The sequence below is a fragment of the Mustela erminea genome, chromosome 6 (assembly GCF_009829155.1).
Source record: "Mustela erminea isolate mMusErm1 chromosome 6, mMusErm1.Pri, whole genome shotgun sequence".
NCBI classification, from domain to species: domain Eukaryota; kingdom Metazoa; phylum Chordata; class Mammalia; order Carnivora; family Mustelidae; genus Mustela; species Mustela erminea.
The window spans coordinates 91708188-91714185 of record NC_045619.1 but is presented as its reverse complement, the minus strand read 5'-3'; the positions used below and the strand labels follow the sequence as shown (position 1 = coordinate 91714185).

Here is a 5998-nt window from a genome sequence, read left to right as displayed (position 1 = left end):
TGACTTCACTGGTGAATTCTATTAAACATTTAAGTAAGAAATTGTATCAACCATACATTATATATTTCAGAAAATAGAAGAGGAATATTTACCAGCTCATTTCCTGAGGGAAGCATAACCCTGCTATCAAAACCTGAAGAAGACATTATGAGAAAAGGGAAATGCAGACCAATATCCCTCATGATCACAGGAACAAATATCATTGAAAAAATGACAAAACAAAGACAGTAATATATGGTAACACTAATATGCCGTGACCTAATGTGAGTCATCTTAGGAATGCAAGGTTGACGAATACACTAAAAAGTCATTCAGCATAAATTGTCACGTTCATAGATTAAAATAGAAAAATGATAATCTTAATAGATGGACAAAAATTATTTGACAGAATTCAATATGCATTCATGGTAAAACATCTCAGCACTCTAGAAGGAAAAGGGAACTTCCCCAATCTGATAGAAACAGCTATGACATACCTCCAGGTAGCCATCATATTTAGTGATGAAATATTGAACATTTCAGAGTTGGGAACATGGCAATGAGATCTGCTGTTAGTATGTTTCCCCACATTTTACTGGATGTTATAAGGCAGTGCAATTAGTCAAGTAAGAGAGAAAGATTATATGAGAAGAAATAAAATGGCCTTTATATGTCCTTTGCACAGATAAAAACTGCTAAAGAAACTACAAGGATCAACAAGAACTAATAAATGAACCTAACAAGGTTACACAATATAACTTAGGTATACCTAAATCAATTGTATTTTTATATAGTAGTAAAAACAAAATGGAAAAGGAATTTAAATTTATTTACAAGCCATAAAGATGAAAATACTTGGAAGTAAATCTACCTAAATCTATAAGGTAGTCCTGAGGAAAATTAAAGAAGACACAAATAAATGGAGAGATAAACCATGTTCATAGATTAGAAGATTCCAAATGGCTAAGATACCTATTTTCTCCAAATTAAAATGTAGATTCATTATAACTGAGTCACGAACCTAGAAAGCTTTCTGATAAATTGACAAGTGATTCTAAAATTAGTATCTAAATACTAAGAACCAAGAATAGCCAAAATAATTTGGAAAAGAATAAAATGTTGGATACATTATACAACCTAATTTCACGATTTAATATAAAGGTTCAGTAATCAAGGTACTGTGGTATTGGCTTTAGGATAGACAAACAGATCAATGCACAGAAATACAGTCACACATAAATTGTCAGCTGATTCTTTGACAGAGGTGCCAAATTAATTCTATGCTGAAAATACAGTCTTTTTACTAATGATTCTGGAAAACTGGATGATAACTATTATGGGAAGATAATGAACTTCTATCCACACTTCTCAACAAAAGATTTATGGATCACAGACTTCAATGTAAAATTAAAACTATGAGCTTTGAGAAGATATCATAGGTGGGTTTTTTTTGTCATCTTGGAATAGACAAAGACTTCTTAGGACACAGAAAACATTGGTCATTAAAAAAATGATAAATTGGATTCAAAACTTTAAAAATTTCAGTTTATCAAAATATACCATTAAGAAAATGCATACAAAGCCCCAGACTGGGAGAATAAATAATAAGTTGTACTTTTACATAATAATGAGAGAGGAGGTACAATGAAAATAATATTCCATTTATATTATAACGTATAAAATATTTGAATTCCAGGCATAAACTTCTAACAATGAAACAAAAGGAAAAAATAATTGGAAAGTCATACCTTATGCTTGATTATATAGACTATAATAAAGATGACAACACTTCCTAATTTAGTAAATATATCTTAATGTAAGACTAATTAATTTTTCTCAGGATATTTTTTTTCAATTTATTTATTATTTATTTTCAGCATAACAGTATTCATTATTTTTGCACCACACCCAGTGCTCCATGCAATCCGTGCCCTCTATAATACCCACCACCTCGTACCCCGACCTCCCACCCCCCTGCCCCCTTTTCAGGATATTTTAAATAACATCTTTAAATGGGATTTCCAAGCCAAGGAAACATGCCTTTGTTTTAAGTTTATTGACTATTTCTGATAGTGCATTTTTATCAGATTGGATTCTGGCAATCAGGAATTCTAAAATTCGTCTTTGATTTGTTAGCAGATATTCAAACAAACCTTCAAAAAAAGGTTAAGAATACTGGAATAAAGATTAGGCTGTGAGCAGCCCCAAATACCATAACAAGAAACATAATCTTAAAAAATGTCCTGAAGATACATGCTTTAGCTGCAGATAAAACACACACCCCTATTACTGTTGAAAGTGCACTTCGTAACACTGGATAGCCTAGCAGATACAACACCTCAATTGTTTTTTGGTTTACCGAGGGCTTAGAACTGGAAACAAATGCATAAGAAATGTGTGCAGAAAAATCAAAAGAAAACCCTATACAAATGACAAGATTAATCATGGATATGGAATCAGGATTGACATTCCAGAATGCCATGAAACCGGTGACTCCCACAATCACAGAAGCAATAGCAAAAGTTACCCACAAGGAACACAGTAGGTGAGGAATTAACAATAAGGAAACAATGAACATAGCGGTTGATGCAACAATGACATTTCGAACAGTATTTTCTAATATTGCAGTATACGATCAAAATATATGAATGCATGGTTATACACCATTAGGGGAATTTCGCACTTTTCAGCTTTGCTTCGTAACTGGGATAACACTGTCTTCTTATTGATTGAAGAAGAAACACCCACGGTCTGAATGAAACCCCAGGAAGAAATGATTTCATGTGATGATGAAATGTTAATATCATACATAAAAAGTGGAAAATGTGTTAAAAAATTGGGTGAATTATTCATAAAAGTATCCTTATCATTTACATCTTGCTGGCTCTTTTCCGTATATTGCATATACTCTTGTAACCAAAACTCTGTAAGACTTTTATCTACATAGTCACTGTTTTCCAAATCTGACAGACATATTTCCAGTTTTGGCCTAACACCTTCATCCCAGTAGTTAAGAGTTTCTATAACAATAACCATAACTCTAGGACCATAATCTGAAAAATATTCTTCCTCTACATTAAAATATGGTGTGATGTAGGAATCGTCACTTGCCAAATTTCGAAGGTCTAAACCTTCCTGCACTTGGAAACACCCATAGATGCTACTTATGATGTACAAAATGTATACAAGCACTACAAAAAATTTGGACTCAGTTCTTGTGAGAAAAGGGCCAAAATAGTCTCGAAAGAACATATTCATTGGATGGACATCAGTTTCTTCTTCTTCCGGGAGAGAATCACATGGAAGACAGCAGGCTCTTTTTAATGAGGAACATTTTTGGTTAGGAGTTTCTGGCTTTTTCAACCAGCATAGACAGACTCTTTCTCTTTTACCATCCAGGGCCATAAATGCCCCCAAACAGGTGATGTTATAGAAATAACAAAAGAGCAGGGCTGTTCCTGTATAGATGCAAAAGTACTGTATGGATCTGAAAGAGGTCATAATCCCTGTATAGAAGGCCAGGACGCTGGTGATGGTGGTAATTGTAATCGACACTGCCACTTTGGAATAGACACTGGTTTTATGTTATCCATGAGGCTGGTCTTCTGCCAGGCAGAAATCATTATGAACATATCATCAACCCGACACCTGTTAAAAAAAAAAAAGAAGCCATCTTCATACATATTAATATCCATTAAAAATTAAATGCATAAACTCAAACCATCTTCTTTGTCCATCTCTTTTTTTTTATAATTTTTTATTTTTTATAAACATATATTTTTATCCCCAGGGGTACAGGTCTGTGAATCACCAGGTTTACACACTTCACAGCACTCACCAAAGCACATACGTTCCCCAATGTCCATAATCCCACTCCCTTCTCCCAACCCCCTCCCCCCAGCAACCCTCAGTTTGTTTTGTGAGATTAAGAGTCACTTATGGTTTGTCTCCCTCCCAATTCCATCTTGTTTCATTGATTCTTCTTCTACTCACTTAAGCCCCCATGTTGCATCACCACTTCCTCATATCAGGGAGATCATATGAATTAACATAAGGCTACACAGAATGTCACAAATGCATCCTGACATCCCATGGCTAGCGGCTTTGAGGATTTCAGTTGTACTCAGCTGGACAAAAGGGAAGAATCAGAAGTACTAAGGACAAGTGGACTATCTTAGCTGCTCTGAGTTTTTACCTACCCGGGGGCATGTCACTCTCAAACCTCTCTCTCCAGCCCCAAGCTCCTTCCCAAGTCCATTTCTCATGTTAGGTGTTAGGCAATTTTCCACATGTCAAAATACAGACAATAAGCCTGCAGCCCCAAAAGGAGTGAGGTAATGATTCTCCTTGCCAAGAACCACCCTCCCCTGCCATGATGTCACATGGCTTATTGAAGCTGTGGAGGGAATGAGGGCTGTGGGACCCCAGCTGGTGGTTGGATTTTGGCAGAAAATCCAACTTCTACCAGTGGGAAGCTGAGTTAAAATCAAGAGAAACTAGTTGTCAAATTCAGCCTTTCCATGCACAAGAAAAAAAAAAAAAAAAAACCACGCTGTTATAACGTTGGAAGAAGAAATTAGTGATCGCCTGCTAAAGTGAATGAAAGCAGCAGGAATAGGAACAACCACAAGGACAACAGGACAGAGTGGGAGACAAATATGGTATAATTTGGGGAATTTATAGTTAGTGTGGGGGACAGACCCACTCTAAGGATATGCCGTCCTTTGGATGCACTGACTTGGCTTCTACATCCTAGCTTTCATGGTCTTGGGAACTGTGTGGGAGCTGATAAAGGTGTTCCCCCAAGACCTCAATCCAGTCCATTCTCCATCCTCCTTTTTTTGCAGCTTCCCCTTCCTCCCAGGGGTGGTGCCTGTGGTTAGGACAATGCCTCACGTTGCCAGGAGAGGGCAGCGGATCATTCCCCCACCACTCAGGTGTACCCTCCGAGCTTCTAGGATTCCAGTCAGTTTTCCGTGGTTAAGAGTGCCTCCTATGTGCCAGGCTCTGTGCTGAGCACTGGGATTGCAAAACTGACTGAGATACGGTCCCTGCTGTGTCTTTTTTTTTTTTTTAAGATTTTATTTATTTATTTGACAGATAGAGATCACAAGTAGGTAGAGAGGCAAGCAGAGAGAGAGGAGGAGGAAGCAGGTTCCCTGATGAGCAGAGAGCCCAATGTGGGGCTCGATCTCAGGACCCTGGGATCATGACCCGAGCTGAAGGCAGAGGCTTTAACCCACTGAGCCACCCAGGTGCCCCCCCTGCTGTGTCTTGAGGGGCGATGGGGACAATAGGGGCATTAAAAAGTGCCTCATAAGGAGCACCTGGGTGGCTCAGTTGTTAAGCGTCTGCCTTTGGCTCAGGTCATGGTCCTAGGGTCCTGAGATTGAGTCCCGTTGAGAGTCGGGCTCTCAGCAGGGAGCCTGCTTCTCCCTCTCTCTCCCCTCCCCCTGCTGGTGTTCCCTCTCTAGCTGTCTTTCTCTCTGTCAAATAAATAAATAAAATCTTAAAAAAAAAAAAAAAAGTAGGAGAGGCTTGAACTGGGTCTTGAAAGATGATGGGTCTGCAGCCAGTTAAGCTGACTGTGCTCTTTCCCCATGGGGGCCCAGTGCACAATGGCTGCAAACAGGAACCTCCTTGGTAGTATACGCAGCCCGTTGCCCTAAGGATTGCCCTAAGGAACCTTGGACAAAGCCCTTCCCAGTGGACATTGATGTCTGACCTCATGTTATCTCTCATCTAGGCTCCAGACAGGTATGTGGGGTGTCTTTGGAAAGTCAGGGTCCATATTGGCCAAGTCACCGTGTCCATCCATATCAAGCAGCAAAACAAGGAGCATGGGATTGAGGCCCCATGCAGGGCCAAGGTCAAGTTCCCTGGCCTCCAGAAGATCCACATTTCCAAGAAGTGGCCTTACTAAGTTTAATGGGGAAGAATTTGAAGACATGGGTGCTGAAAAGTGGCTCATCACAGATGGCCGTGGGTCAGATATATCCCTGATCATGGTCCCTTGGGG

At 38.9% G+C, this 5998-nt stretch overlaps 1 non-coding gene across 1 annotated transcript; it reads left to right on the top strand.

Annotated features, from left to right (window-relative positions):
* The first annotated feature begins 5545 nt into the window (after window positions 1–5545).
* Window positions 5546–5678, top strand: LOC116594621. Its single transcript, XR_004287326.1, has one exon. It is a non-coding gene; the product is annotated as a small nucleolar RNA SNORA70 (small nucleolar RNA).
* Window positions 5679–5998: the final 320 nt, after the last annotated feature.